The sequence below is a fragment of the Vanellus vanellus genome (assembly GCF_965231255.1).
Source record: "Vanellus vanellus genome assembly, chromosome: 1".
Lineage (NCBI taxonomy): Eukaryota > Metazoa > Chordata > Aves > Charadriiformes > Charadriidae > Vanellus > Vanellus vanellus.
In genome coordinates this window covers 24187159-24204272 of record NC_138905.1, presented here as the reverse complement: position 1 = coordinate 24204272, position 17114 = coordinate 24187159, and positions in this window count along the sequence as shown.

The following is a 17114-nucleotide window of genomic DNA, read 5'->3' as shown; positions in this document are numbered from 1 at the left end:
TTGTTTCTCATATGCATATTTTTTTAATGCAGAGTCATGCTGTTTCTAGTGGCCTTCCTCTAAATAATGTAGCTATATTTTAAATTAATGTAAAGAAACGCCAGTGTTGACTTCTTTGTTGTGGCGCCTTATGACATGGATAGCAATTTGTGAAGATCCTGTAGAGTGTCTGAAATAGATCACTGCAGACATTTTGGCCACTATGTTTGTTGCTGCTGGATTCTTATTAACCAATATTCTCAATAGGATGTTTAAGATGATAGCTTTGATATTTCATTCTTTTTTCCATTTAATTTACTTTGCTCTTTAGAGTCGTAAGCTTGAGCATTTATATACTTATTGAATCTCTTGATGTTGAATCACTATCTGGTTCTTGGGTGGGAAATTGATTTGGTACAAATAAGCAGAGTAATAAGTAATTTCATCCCCTTTGTTTAACGCCTTGAAACCCCTTTGCTCTTTTTTTATTTTTAACCATAAGTCTTTATCAGCTTTAAAAAAAATGATAAAAGCATAATCAGAGCTCTCCACAGGTTTCCTAGGTCCTTGAACATTGGACTGTGAATGATCAGATCATCTTTTCTCAGTGCTCAGTTGCTAATACACTCTTCTAAAGGAGAGCGAATGATGAAACTGTTGAGTTATTGACAACAGGAACAAAAAGTTTACAAGTACTTCGTAATGTCCACATATTTAAATAAGAGGTTTTGGTGAACTAAAACTCTTGCAGGAATGCTATAAATAACTGAAGATTTTTCTCTGTCACACTATGTGCTTAAGGAAATTGTACTGCCCAAAATAAATAAAAAAAAAACACATATAAAAAGAGAAGATAGTTACATATGTTGTTAAAAAAAAGAGGGAACGAATTAATCTTCCCCAAATCTAGCTATCTAAAATGTGATATTCTGTTATGAGTTATTTGACTACGCTCTCTACAAACAACAGAGACCTTTGGAAGTGTGTCTATTATTTGTGGGAGTAACTGTCTTCCAAATGCGCTTATTTCTTTCCTTTGATTAAAGAGGACATGAAGATCGTTAGGTCAGATTAGACATTGAACCTGCAAATGAATATACAAATACCACTCAAAAAGGTAATTGTGTTAGATTGCACCATAAATAAATTTGGGTGCAGATTCCCTTTATTTCACAGTTCCTCAGGAAAGAAAGCAAAATGTATCTGTCAAAAAGTATTCCTGAAATACCTGGTCATCTCCAGTGATAAAAAATATGTCAAGAGCTGTATTTCATTACTTTTTTTGTATTCTCTCTTACTATCTGGCAGTTATCAGCTGCTAGACATTGTAGATGGGAGTCATTGAAATACGTGCAGACATATTCGATGAGGACATGCGAACCAGCATTCATGTGCTCACTGCGGGTCTCCCTGGCAAACAGAAAGGAATGGGCACTTCAGGGTAGTGACTCATTTCATTCTAAATGAAACTTCTAAAATAGTCTGAAGTAATTGTACCCTGTTTGTCTACATTTTACTACAAAGACAGCATCAGGTAGCTAGTTCAAATGCAGAGATTTACAGTATAGGCGTTTTAAGTTAGGTAATATTATTTTTCTCCTGTGAGACATTATTTCCGACTAATGGTTTATTTATGATATACTAAAGACTTGATTATATCTTGTCTAGGGGTATCTAGGACAGGTTTAAGCTGGTTGTGTGAAATACTAATAGCTGTGTTCCCATGGCACAGCAGATCTCAGCAGAGAGCTATTTTTCCAGCTTCTAAAGCTGGCTTTGAACCTGGGGTCTGCTGTGCTAGGCTGTCAATGCTGGTTACCTAAAAGTTAGTCTCAGGAGTTTTAATCTTGTCTTAGGCTGCATGCACACATAAAGCATTAAAGTTTAACAGTGCTTTGGGCAACATTCATTTCAGCAATTCTTGTTTCGTGTGAACTTTCTAATAACCAACCATTTTTAATCTCCTCTGTCCAGGTTATTTGGCTTGAGGAGTGCCTAAGGCCTAGCAGGGTTAGCATTTTTTTTTTTTTTTTACTGGAGCATTCTTTAGGAATCGAAGTAAAAAATACTTTGTAGAGAAGTCAATTTGAGACTTCATCTAGAAAAGATTTCTGTTGAGCTTCAAGGCTGCAAAAACCATTCTACTTCTGTGGACTTCGAACATTTGTAACCCTCTAACTACTTAACTGATTTTCTTCTAAACACCAAACAAAAAGTATTCTGGTAAGAAGTTGAATTAAAAGAGCAATTTTATGTATTTGAACAAATCTTCTGAAATGGAAACTTAAATTCAAGTTAATGTATAGGATATTAAAAATCTTTACTCCTTTACAGTACTGTAATAAATTGGTAAGCCTCAAAGTATTTATTTCTGAAAGAAAGAAAACCTACCACACCACTTAAAATATCACCTTATCCAACTAAAAGTCAAAAATCCAAGCAAGATCAGAAAAGTCAAAGATAAATTAAATTATCTTGCCTTATTTTGTGACAGTGTTTCCATGGGTACAGTCTCCAGGTGCTCGTGTATCTATTCTGAGATGGAGAAAGAGAATGGAGAGCACCACAGGAATGTGGCTTATTTCCTGTGTAGTACAAGGAACACCACTTGTTCTCTTCACTAATGGAGGAAAAGCTTCAGTGCACTTTTTCCTTTAGTCACCTAAGGCTTGAACGGATATTGTTCACGTCCGAACCCTCTGGTCTAACATTACTTGAAGTCAGAAACAGACTGTCCAGTGAAATGGTGCTAAAGGTGCATTGCAAGTCCATGAACTGGCCAGAGGCCTACTTATAAAAACCCTAAAACAATTTTACCTTTTCAGAAACAAATCCTGCTCATGTGTGTTAACTTTCCAAATACAAAGAATTTGCATTTCTGTACATATGAGAACACATACCTGATAATATTCAGCTCTTCCCTTGCGCCAAATCTCAGCAATGAAATATAGAGGTAAAGTGGGAATGTTCGGGTTACAGTAAAGATGTTGGTAGTAAAGCTGTTGGCAGCAAGGTGTGTGGAGGAAGAATTTCGTAGGTTGCTAACTCCAGTTCTGTGAATGAATATGTAAGTATCAACGTCTGAAGAATGGAGAAGCAGCAGCGCTAGTCCTTATTAATCACTTTCCCTCCATTCACCTGTCCTCATGGAAGACAGGGAGGAATGTTCTGCAACTCTGAATAAGTATACAGTTTCTATGAGCAAATGACAGCGATGTGATATATGTTATAGACTCATATTCTGTCCATAGAGCTCTGAACCTCTCTTTGTGAGTTTAAATGACTGTTTTGAAAAGAATTATCTCATTTAATGTCTATCTGCACAGGTCTTGGCTGCAGAGGGAAAAAAATACTTACACATGGAACTGTAAAAATAAACTCCAGGGATTATCAAAAGGATCAAATCCCAAATCCGTCTAGTTCAGAATACTAATTTTACCAGTGACAACAGCCATTATCAGATCATGCAGAAAGGCATAAGCCTCTGAATCTAATGACTTGAGATTGGTTTAAACCACAGAGCACAAGATTTATTATTCCTTCTTTCTCTTTTTCTTTTTCTCTTTTTCTTTTTCTTTTTCTTTCTCTTTTTCTTTTTCTTTTTCTTTTTCTTTTTCTTTTTCTTTTTCTTTTTCTTTTTCTTTTTCTTTTTCTTTTTCTTTTTCTTTTTCTTTTTCTTTTTCTTTTTCTTTTTATTTTTATTTTTATTTTTATTTTTATTTTTTTTCTTTTTCTTTTTCTTTTTCTTTTTCCTTTTCTTTCTCCTTTTCTTTCTGTTTTTTTTTTTTTTTTTTTTTTTTTTTGTAATGTAAGCTCTGGCTGTTGACTGTCTGTTGATGTGTTGATGATTCACTTTTTGACAAATGTGATAAATGCTGCACTTTAATCCAGTGTGGTCTGAGAGAAAGTCTTTCTTTTTAGTAATGAATTTCATATTATTCACAATTGAAATGGAATTGGTTTAGAAATTGAATTTATAAATCAGCTGGCCAAACCATCTACAATTGGACTTGTTCAAAAGAGTAGAGTATTATTATTCCAATAAGAAACTACCTTATTTTCTTTCTTCAACACAGTAAGTGTAAGAAGGAATAAAATTGAAGTCCACTGTTTCTTTTTTTCCTCATTCTGCTAATATTATTGTATCCATATATTTTTCAATAATAATAAAGCTTTATTGTTTTATGACTTGAGCATGATGAATTTTGGTTTAGAATTTTGGCTGGAAGCCTGTCATGGTTTAGGCCAAATTGAAGGACTTCAACAGTGGACTTCTTTTTTTCCCTTGGGAAACCAGGACAAAGCCAAAGAAAATTATGTTCTTACTTTTCCCAAGGGAAAAAAAGAAGTTAAATTTGTATATTTTATTTGTTCTAGGGCACTTAAGCCTTATCTTATCATTTTGCTGATTTAATTAATTTAAACATGTTTATAAAATAAAACAGACCAGTACATTCATTTGTGGTATAAGCCTCAGTGGAGATTGATTACGTATGATGTGTTAACTCTTTGAAATGCAGACAGCTGACATACAATTGTATTGTGTCTTGGGTTTCTAATAAATAGAATAATTTGATACTATGAATGTGTTCTTTTCTAGATTCACCACTTATAGTCTTAGAGAAGAAGGATATAGTTGTATCCATAGTTGTATGGATATACTTAGATTTCAGCAATGATAAATATGCAGGTGACATATTATCAAAGGCAACTTTGTTTGATCTACTTAAATATAATTTGGCTCCCATAGTCTGAAACATTAGTCTTGCCCTAAACAATGTCTTTTCTCTGAAACAGATTTTCTGTTCAATAAAAAGCTAAAAAGTGTTTTGCAAAATTCAGCTAAAAATCCATCAGATCATGAAAGCTCAGTTGAAAACCTTGGAGCTAAGTCAAAATAAAAGAAAGATTGTGTACTAATTTTGTTTCATTGCATTTGTTATTTCTTCTATAAACTGAAACAAAAAATCTGTCTAAAAATTAGCAGCTTATTTTGAAAAAATATTAAAAAAATCTAGGAATAATGGAGGCAGTGAGAAATTTTATATCCTTTCCTAAGCCACTTAAAAATTATTTTCATCATTAATCAGGAAAAGAAAATAACCAATTTGACATTTGTTCATTTGAAGGAGTTTTCATTTTTAAAAAATATAAATAGATCTTTCTTTAAGGATAATGACCTTAGTGAGAGTATTCTGGTCTGTCAGCGATCCTGCAGACTGAAGCTATTTCTGTGTGATTCAAAACAGGGGCAGAATTATTCTTCAGCTACTAGATTTGGGGAACAACTGCTAGGGATGTAGGGTTTTCTTAGCCTACAGTCTTCCAGGAAAGCAGTCTCAGAGCAGTCGTGTTGATTCTTCCCTGTGCAAAATCAATTTTTGTATTTTCTTACCTGTCTTGAAACATCAATGCCTTTCCTCACCCCACAAAACTTGGAGTTTGCAAAAAGGACACTTTTTGGTAGGATGGAGAGTGCACAGTGAAAAATCCAATAAGCTTTATTTCAGCTTTTCTCTGCACCATTTAGAATTCCTCTAGGTGTTTGGTTTTTTTTTTTTGGGTTTTTTTTTTTTTGTTTTTTAGCTTGTCTGCTGGGTGTTGCTGTAATTCCCTCAGTGGCATTTAAAACATTTTATATTGGGAACCCCGAGGAATTTATTTTCCTTTCCTTTCCTGACTAACTAGCTAACCGTGAATCAGCCACATGTGTTAAACCATAAACTGTGAAACCACACATAGGTGATGGGAATTCTCTGTTCTACAGCCAGGTGATTGATTTGAAGTAAAAGTCTGAAAGTCTCATTCAGCTTAAGGGAGGATGTGAAAAGCTCAGTTGCATGAGTATTTGAGTTGACCGTGAGGCTTTTTTGAGGTTGTTCAGGAGAAAGTTGTTTTTGCTGCTTTGGGAGATGCAACATTAAGTGTTTTTACTAGCATCAGATCGGTCATCTTTGTAAAGGCCAGGTTTCACACTTATCTACTTTGCTTAGACATGATCCCTTGAAATCTTCAGACCATTTGCTACCTTATTAGTATTATATTCTTTTTATTTAAAAATCAGAAGCATCAAGTTCCCTAGACAACTTCTATTTTACTCATAATTGGTATTCAGTTTGCAGGAGTAAATTTTTCTTTAAAAAAACAGTTTTGAAAAGAAAAGTTAAACTGGGAATGAGAAACAAGTAGCTAAATTAGACATTGAGAAATGAATATGATTCTAGGATTTTGTTTTTATAGAAGTATTATCTTGAGTTACAGAATCAAGTTACAATGAATGTCAAAACTTATATGAAAATAAATGAGGAGCGATTACTATGGATATGACCACAATTACCGTATAGGAAAATATACAGGAGTTAAAACTGACCCATTTCTCAGATGCCTCAGTGTAATCATTTTGGAAGTAGATAACTTCATAATCTAACAGAAGGATAGAGGAGTTGAGATTATGATATTGCCATGGAAAAGCACAGTGTGCTGCATGTGAAAACTGCCAAGTTCTCAGCACAAACCTGAGGGAAATTAGCTGAGTATGAAGGGAGGTTGCACAGTGCTCAATGGATAATGAATATTTTTCTGGAGCCTCAGTTTTCTCTGCTCGTGACTTCATTAAATGACCTCCTTCAAAGATTGTGGAAGTTGGTGACTCCCTCTGACTTCATAGGCATTGATTAAGCCCTAAACAAATCAGGTGGCAGTTGCCCTGTTGGTTTTGGCTGGAGTAGGGGAAAAGAAGCCAGAGCTGTCTTAAATTGCAGTGAATACATTGCTGATTCACAGTCAATATGCTTTTGTACTTCACAATTGATTTTAGTTCCTGTCAGTGCAGATACCATTCCTATATGATGTAGCCATCTAAGGTCTCTCACAGTACTGTTATTTCGCCATCCCTTTATAACTCTCCTTCCTCCTCTTCTATACATAATCAACAATATAGAAAAACTAGTTATTATCTATTAATGTTTTATTGCGGACGCTTTAACTATCAGTGCTCTCTGTTCCACTTGACGGATAGTAGTCAAGAGGGAGAAGGAAAGGGCACAACCTATATAAACTAGAGTTTATTTCCCCTTTTACCCTTCTGACGTGTCCAATCCAGGCTTCTTCCATATGGGTTGTTCAGGGCATTTCTTACCTTTTGTGATTGTATGCCTAAATCATTTTCCTGCTGTCTGTATTGCACCTTTTTCTCTATATCTGTCCCATTTTATAGTTCTTATAACTTTTTTGCCTTTCTTTCTAAGGCTTCTCAGCCTTTCTCTGGACAACTTTTTGCAGCAAATACCAAGACCCATTGAGGCACATTTTGCCTCAGAACGAGCAGAATCTACAACACAGCACCAACAGCTCTATCAATTCATGGTGTGCCTTTCTCCCTTCATTGGTATTCAAAACTCCTCCTAATTCAATGTTGTCTGTTAATTCATTAATATTCCATTTACTCCCTCTCTTCAGTCATTGATGGAGTTGTCAAACAAAGCTTAGGACTGATCCCCAGAGCTGCTCCAGTACACACAAGCCTCCCACCACATGCACTACAGTTGCCTATTGCCTTTGTGGAACAAAGCTTTTCAACTAAGACTTCATGCCACAATGTGTCATACTGAAGCTCATGCACAATTTAGCATTTTCTAAAAACAATTTATAGACTGTTGAAATATTGCAAGGCATGTTTTGTTTGCAGAGAAACCTACCTAAAGTGCTGCAATAGAACACCCACTTGTTTATCATTTTTTTTACATATACATGCTGGTGGGTAGTATAATTTCTTATAATCAGCCAGATTTCCTTACTTGTTTCTTTGTTGCTTTTCTTTCCCCTTTCCTCCAGCTCACAGACAGAAAATGCAGCACTACAGCAGTACTTATCTAAAGTATCTCTTAGATTTTTAAATGAAGCAGGAATAATTATGGACAATGTTTAAAATTTTTGGGAACTCCAGAAATTCACAGTTTAGATCTGGATTTATTCATGTTAAAGCTTAGCCCTAAGTCATTAAGTTAAACTTCACGTAAAAGAAGATCCCAAAATATATGAGACAAAAGTTAATTCTAACAAGATTTCAGTGTCTTTTATCTGCATTCAGTAATATTCTCCTTCAGACTCATAAAATCAAAGAATGGCAGTTTGGAACATGAACTGCAACATTTTACCATTACAGACCTTGAATAGCAAAAATGAACGTAGCATATTATATGTTTCAAGTTTAGGCTTTGTATGTTAATTCCCCGTTTTGCTATTATTAGCTCAATATAACGTTCTAAATCACACTTCATTTGATCCAAAATAGAGGTTTGATATTTTTTCTGTTCTTCTGTATTTCTTTTATGTTATTAACGCTGTTTGCTGCGTGAATATTGAATAGTTGTAGATATAAATAGGATTTTACTTTGCGTTTGAAATTGTCCTCCATTTTGACCAAGTAATTACACCTAAGTGTTTTTTATTCCCACAGAGATGTTAAAAGTGTATGAAAACAAGATAAGAAGTAATGCAGAAACCTCCTGAATATAATAAACTCCACAGAAAGTTTTTGGTTTGGAACACCTAGCTCTAGCGTAAACACTGAGAGCTGCCTAGGCCAGCCCTGCTCCAGGGGGGAGGTTTAAGATGTTTAGCGCAATACTTGGAGTAACTGCAATAAGGAAGTTAGAATATGGGGGTGGGGGGTGGTAAGGTTGGGAGTTTATTGAAAAAATTTAACCTCTTTTCTCATTGTAAATGGACAGGGATTTTTGCTTCTAGATTACACAGTGCAGGATGGTGGAAGGAAGTCAATGTCCTTTAACTTTATTCAAAGATTAAAAAACTTCAACGGTGTTAACAGCTGTAAAAGGGATAGTTTGGCTGGGATACACTTAGTTTCCCAGAGTCATCATGCCCTGGTATGCATACAACATGCCCTGATCCTACTGAGCTGCGTGCCAGCAAGTGGCAGCTGCCCTAAACTGAGATAGTATTTTCCATCTTTCTACGTGTCCCATTGCCTGGATGGCCTCGGTGCCAGCAGCAGCTGGCTTCAGCTTTTCCCTGCTGTGACTTTCCCTCAGCTGTTCAGGGATGAGGCAGGAACTGGCTGCCGTAGAAACCCAGAAAGACATTCATTAGGGAGCAGGGGAAGCAGCAGCTGAGTGGCTGCTGGAAAGGAGCCTGCGTGAGGCTGACGTGCCATTCCCTGAAGGCCAGAAGCAGCTGTGGGAAGGAGGGAAGGAGAGGACATTCCTCAGACTTCATCTTACTCAGAGGAATACAGGCATTTCTGAATATTGGTGACTATGCGAAAATTTAGGGTATGTCTTCTCTGCAAGTTCCTACCATTTCTCTGTGCAATAGTCTCCATATGGAAAGGTGTCCCAAGAGACAGGGAAGTGAACAGGGAGTACATACAGCTTAAAGACTGCAGCTTCCAAGGATGACTGTGGAGGAAGAGAAAGCCTTGGCATCAATTTATGATGTTGTCTCCACTATGAAATGAAGGCTCCCAGGGACATCTTTGTTTCCCAGGGAGAACAATACAGCTGAGGAGCAGGAAGGATTCCTGGGACCTGCTACTCAGACCTCCAGAGACCTATCCTGACCACAAGTTTAATAGCATTGCAACAGTTGTGGGTATGATCTTCCCTCTTGCTACTGTGAAAGATTAAAATAATAGCTGTCATCATTAATATCTCTTCTTTGAAAGAAGGAAATACAAATAGTGACCAAAAGTGTCTAGTAAGCATATAAAGGGATGGCAAAGAAGAGTCCAAGTAGAAGAACGTATGTACATAGGCAACTGTTTAATCTTACCACTTTTAATAGTATAATACCACATATCTTGTGCACGCTGTTGCTGAAGTTTAACAGGATCAAGGGACTAGGTAGAGGCTATAGTTACTAGGGTGAAACTGGACACAAAGGAAGAAGAGTAGGAATTTTGGGAATGGCAAGAGGTAGGAAGGCAGCTGAAAGATAATAAAGAACAGCTGCATTTCTGAAACCACCTTTTTGGACTGAACACGTCCAATTCTCTTGATGACACAAACACAGTATTTTAACAGTCGCTTGTGGAACTTAAAATGATAGGGGCAGAAATCAAAGAGAAATATTTTGTTTCCCCTCGTCCTAGATGACACAAGACAAGCAGCCTACTTAAATAACAGAATATCCCTAGTACATGTCTTAATTCAGCTTAACGGGGAGAAGGAAGAAAATGTAATCCAAGTAGAAGAAGCCTAGCCTCTTATTTACATGCTTTGTTACCGTGTGTCTCTGACTGCTTGTTTCATCATCTGTTGTCAACCCCTTGTCTAGTAATCCCACTGAATCCAAACGCAACGATGTGCTAGGAATTCCACCAGCAAATTTAGCTTTCTGTTCTCCCTCAGTCCCTCAAGAAGGTAGCATAAGCTCTTTCATTTGTATTTTAAACATAACTCATAAGCTAAGGGAATTAATGATCATGTCAATTGTTCATAAAATTCCTGAAGCAGGCACTTAGGTTATACACATTTTTGACTGGAGTTTTATTTCAACTTACTCTGCCTAAAGATCTGAATCCCTGTACATTCTCACTTTATGTAAAATAAGGTCCCAGAATTAACAATGGAGTATGATGTAATCCGATCAGTTTTTTTAAAGTTGCATAGAATAATTAAATATTTTCTTTCTTTCACTGTTTTAATGAGTAGTATAAATTTTCAACAATTAATTATTTTACAGTATTTTTATAACATTAAGATAATAATTTATCTTGTGTTATAACAAACTACTAAAAAGGGAGTTTAAAAGCAGTAGAATATAAAAAATGTCAAAAGTGGCATAACTATAAATTCAGTTAGGAGCAGGCAAAAGTTAGTAAGATGCGGTAGTTTATTGAGTGGAATCCCACCCCATTGGAGACTGATCTTTTTTCCACAGGACTTTTGGAGCGTTTTGTGATAGCTTTGTTTTATAAAGGAAGAAAGAAGAAATATTTTGAAAGTAAAAATACCATAGCATTCTAATGGATTTATTGATCTTTGAATGTGACAACAGCTTTAGTCTGTATTAACATACATTCTCTTTCTATCAGGTAGGCATAGTAAATCTGAAATAATGCCAGAAACACTTGATAACCACCCTATTTTCCCCCTTCCCCAATAAAATATCCAAGAACACGCTTTTAGAGCAGGGTTGTAATACATTTATAATTTATATCTTGATTTCCTTTGTGACTGACTTTATTGCAAGATAATATTCACATCAGCAGACATTATTCAACTGTTGTCCATGCATGGAGAAACTAAACGATCTAAAACAGTAAAGTTGTTTACATTTTTTTATTCATAATTTACTTTTTATGAGGGAACTTTTTTTTGCTTTCCCAAGCACAAGAACCAAAGAGAAAAGTAATATAAAGTAGCATAACATTCTCAAATGGATCGCATAGTTTCTTCAGGTTTGATTTTATTTAACGATTGTAGGAACAGAAAACTTTACACTCTCTGAAGTAAGTCCATTTGCCTTAAAGTAGTACTTCCTAAGTACCTCTCCACACCTCTTCATCCTCTTATTGATTCTTCACTTATCAGTGTTCACTAATTTCTGCCACCTCTCTGGAATTTGCTCTCAGCAAACCTTATCTGAATTGATTTCTTAGAGGACATCAAAGACAGAAACCACTGTTTCTGAAATTTGCCTGTAAGACTGCAATAGTGAGGAATTTTACCTCTTTATCATCCTATTCAATGTGATTTTCTCCATGTGTCTTGTGAAAGAACAGCCCCGTGGCTTCTAAGACTGCAGATACGTCTGTTATCCCCAGCTCTCCCGCACAGGTGTAGAAGAGCGACCTTTCTAATTCCTAAACAAGACGTATCAGTAATACCAGAAGGAAATACTCACCCATGCTTTCTAAAAGAATAATTTTATGGTGTTTATTATTCTTCAAGAGTCTTGGTGAAGATCGAGCCATTATGGTTGAAAATAAATCCATGCTAACTGAAAAAAACACCACTGGTCTGTACACACTGTAAAGTATATTCAAAGGCATGCTGGTCATGGGAAAACAATGTGCTAGAAGAAAGGGTTCCTCTGACAAGGGACACAGAAAAGTTCAGGTCAGCAGGGTCCTCTAGAGATTCTCTGCTTCAACCCTCTGTTAAAAGTAATGCCAGCTAGAGCAGGTTGCCCAAGACCATGTCCAGTCAGGTTTTGAATAGTTCCAAAGATGCAGACTCCCAAGGCTCTCTGGGCAAGTTCTTCCGGTGTTCAAGCATCCTCGGAGTTATTTTTTCATTATGTTTAGAAGGAATTTCCTATGTTTCAATTTCTGCCCATTGCCTACTGTCCTGTCAGTGGGTGCATCTGAGAGGAGTCTGGCTCTGCCTTTAACAGCAACAGATGTTTATACACCACATGTGGATAAGCTCACCCTGAGTCTTCTATTCACTAGGCTGAACAATCCCAGCTCTCAGCCCCTACATGTAGCTTGGATGCCCCAATCTCTTGTTCACGATTCTCTCCAGAGTGTGTTTATTTCTTGCACCGGGGAGCCAGCACTGGGCACATTACTACAGGTGTGGCCTCATGAGTGCTGAGTAGGTGGGAAGGATCACCTCCTTTGACCTGCTGGCAACACTCTTCTCAGTGCACCCAAGAATATTGCTGGCCGCCTTTGCCTCAACAGCATAATTCTAGTTCATCTTCAAGCTGTAGTCTACCAGAACCCGCAGGTCCTTCGCTGCAGAGTTACTTTCCAGTCTCAGCCTGTACTGGTGCATGAGATTATTCCTCTCCAGGTGCAGGACTTGGTTTTTCTACTTGTTGAACTTCATGAGGTTCCTGTTGTACTATTTCTCCAGCCTGTTGAGGTCCCTCTGAATGCTCTGATGTATTAATCACTCCCTTCATTTTTGTATCATTTGCAAAATTGCTGAAGATGAACTGTGTCCCATCATCCAAATCATAAATGAAGATGTTAATCAGTACTGGCCCCAGTGTGGACCTCTGGTTATGCAACTAGTGACTGACCTCTAACTGGACTTTGTGCTGATCACAGCCCTCTAAGCCTGGCCATTCAATCAGTTTTCAGTCAACCCCACTTTTCACTTACCTAGTTTGTACGTCAGTTTGTCCATGAGGATATTATGGAAGACAGTGTCAAAAGCCTCATTAAGGTAAAAATAAACAACATTCACTGCTCACACAGTGACCTGCTCAACTATCTAAACTGCTGTGGGTTTTTCTGCATCTCTGTTTTGATATCATTTCTATGATTTCTTTAGGTAGCGTGGTTCATAACTAACTCTCCAGAAACATCCCTCTGGATATTTGGCTTAAGTTAAGCCTCATTTGTGCTTACTGCAAGTAAAATAAATCTTTTTGTCGATGGCAACTGGGAGAATATAATCCTGGTTTAACTATCAAAGGCTGTACAGCTGCTCTGGGAATTTATTTGGCTCACTAACCTATTTTTATTGCTCTATGACATTTAACAGTCAGGTGTGCATTATAGCAAGAATCTTTTTTTTTTTTTTGATGATTCTACCTGGAGCAGTATATGAACCTATCAACTATGGAAGAATCAAGACTAAACAATAACTTTCATTAACTACTTTTCATACTAGCATTCTCTAATGCTTTTAGTCAGCTGGGACATTTCCATTGTCAAAGTTTGGAAAGAGATTCACCCTTACAACTCTCTGGGGTCTACTCAGATCCTTCACTTTGGCTTTGATCACAGTTCCCAAACAGATGAACTTTAATGTGGAAAATAAAATCCCCCTCCTCTTCAAAATTTCTATTTCCTTTCTAGTTAAACTGTAAGAACATACTGGGAATACAGGAGCAATAACTCCTTTGATTATCTCTTTTTTTTCCTAAACAAACAAGAAATTATAATATTCAATACAGTAACAGGAGATATACCAATTGCTGTACATGTAAAAATGGTGCAAGTTTGGTACTCACATGGTACATATGTGGTACATTATCATTAAGTATCCTTTTAAATATTTTCACTGGAATACACAGGAACTCACTGATTTTATTTTGGGGATTTTATTTTTGCTGCTTATACCTGTAACTAAATCACAGTTCTTATTCATTTTCAACAGTGACACTGCTGTCAAAATCTGACTCTATTTCAAAAGGACAAGAGGCTTGCTTATATTTTTAATAACCCCCTGTGCTTCACCTGCCATCTCATAAATGACAACAGCAGACTTAAAAAAAAAAAACAACCAAAAAAACAAAACAAACAAACTAAAGGTTTTTATTTTCAATGCCATTATTAAATCTTCCTGTCCATATCACTGAGGTGATGGTATGAGAGATGCTTGTAGCATTCATTACATTAAAACCATGCCAAGCTCTTTTCTTTTATATGCTAGCTAAATATATTCTAAACCGCTTGTACCCTTCTGCCATCCTTGCATGTTTTTAATGCCTCTTTAGCTGCTTGATTTATCTCCAAACCTGCAGATTGCCTTTATAAGAATTCCCATTGACTGAAGTGATACTTATTCACGCGAGCAGAGCTGATAAACTGCAGGCCTCACCATTGCTGAGCACAGAGCTGTGCTGATTATGATGCTACCGATTTTGTTTTCTTTCAGTAGGCAAAATAGATTTAGAAACATGTTTTCCCTTCATCCCTCAAAGGAACTCATAGCAGAGTGGCTGCGATCCAAAAACCGACTTTTCAGATGACAGTAAATCATTCTGAATGGCTCCTACTTCACCTGACGTATCTTGATCTAGAAAACCTTTGCCACAATAACAGATATTTTCAACCCAGAGAGACTTAGGCATCAAGCTTTCGTCTTTTTTTTTGTAAGTGCTTAGTGCAACTTTCCCCATCTACCTGGATGGCTTCCCTAAACCAGCCTGGGAAAGCATTTATGGAAAAAGAAGTAAGTGTTGTATAACTTATACGAGCTTTTTAGTAATAAAAAGACCATTTCACTACAGATTCAACTATATGCCAGCAAACAAAAGTCTTGATTCAAATCTGAATCTCCTCCCTCACAGGCATAATTCATTTGCAAGAGGATTCAGGGGCAGAGGGAAGAAGAGGAAACACACTTTAGTCAGCTGCTACTATGTCAGTTCCCCAGTGAATGGAGCTCAAAAAGCAACTGAACCCCATCCTGAACAAATGTGTGTCTGCCTCTTGTTTTTGCTTTTGTTTTTGCTTCCTCCTCCACGCACATACATGCAAGGTTTTTGACTTCCACACTGTCAATTTTTCATACAAAACCTAAATCTGTGCCAGGTGGCTTGGATAATTAGCATAATAAGTGGAAAACAAGCTAAGTTCTTGAACAGCTAGTCACAATATCTCTCCTACCTCTTTTCAGAGGGCTGTTAGAGAAGCTGAAATAAACCTAAATGCTGATCTTCGTTGAGTTCTTTTACTATACCTAGGAAATGGAGAATAAGAAGAACAAATGAAGCTCTACTTGCCCAGAGAAATTTGGAATTAAGAATGTGTTTAACATTTATATACCTTAAATACAGCAATATAAGGGCACAGAATTTGATTTTCAGCAATGGGATTTTTAATGGCTTCATATAACTCACACATATCAATGAAAAGCTCTGTTGTTCTTAAAAGAAAGAGAGAAAGGAAAAAAAAAAACAACCCACACCATTCTTCTGTCCTTTTTGACTAAGAAGAAACATTAATATTTGGAATCTGAGTTCAAGTCTGAAGTGAGGATTTGGCGAACTGCAAGAAAACCAACCTGAAAATCAGAAACTGGAGCCAGCTGCTCATTTCCAGCCCTGCTTGCTAATCCCATGGTTCAAACAAACCAGCAAAATGTTATGTTACTCAGCAGATACACCTCTTACAGTGAACACCTTCGTGAGAAACAGTTAATATATACAGAGGTAAAAGAAAGCACCTGGGGAATAAATTCACGTTAGAATATCCTTGTAAGCCCACGGGAAGCCAAATAAAGTTCTTTTGAAAACCGCAGCACTGCCTATTCTTTTCCTCTTGGCCTATTAGTGTTTACCTCCATCCTTCTCATCATTGCTTGGGTACAGCTCATGTTTTGGGTAGTGTTTTTACCGCAGAGTTATAAGCAATGACAATATTGTTCGCTTCAAAGCAAGTCCCCAAGTGCACAGTACATTACAGACCTAAAACAAAGTCACTAATTTCTCCCATCCCTGAAAAAACGCTAACAGAATATTTTATAGGAATCACATCCATGCTGCAACAGAGGAGTACTGAGGAGACAGGTGCAGTTTTTAAAGTCGTGATTAATCACAGTTTAGGTTTTTTCCACCCTTAAAAATAAAAGTTTTTAATTTAAAAAATAAAAGTGTTTCTTCTCCCTGATATGGATAAAGTTATGTTCCTTTATATCTTATATGAAGAGCAGTATTCTCATTTACTTTTGGTGCACTATGATCTTATTTGAATGAATGGTCCTCTAAATAATCTGTTTAATTCACTCATTGCTATATTTTGAAGTGTACAAAGTGTATTTTGATGATCTTATTGACCAAATGGTAAAGCAGTACACTGGTAGAGTAGCCTATAAAACGGATTTCACGGTTGTTTACTATGTGGCCATGTCTTTTATGTGTAATTGGGGAGACATGATTGTAAAGGAGGAAAAGCTTCCTTTTAAAAAGGAGGCTTCAGTCTTTAAAGATGTTTATTCTTAGTTGTATCATTGCCTCTTTTTTTTCTTTTCTTTTCTTTTCAAGTCTCCTTATAAAATTTCAGGAATGAAGAAAGGGCATAGATCTCACCTGGTGGAGACGAACTCCTACAAAGTCTGTTTTCTGGGCTATATGTGTGTATTTACAGTTATTATATAATCTTTTGAGAATTATGTGATCAGTATGATTTGGCATGGAACTTCTTTTAGGTAGATTTTCCTTCCTAGGAAAATAATATTTTTTTTACAAAAACTGCCACTATGATGACCCTGTCAGTCTTTACTTGACAAGCAAGGCATACTGATTGACTAGCACTTCACAGAAAATTAAGAAGTCTGGACTCGGTGCAAGTTCGGATGACTAATAAAACTCACAAGTCTTTTCAGAAATTATGCACCAAACACGATGACTGCTTGACAATACAGCTTTCCTTCATGGTAACCACAAAAATTAAACTGTCTCCAAGTTTCTAACAAGTACACTAAGAA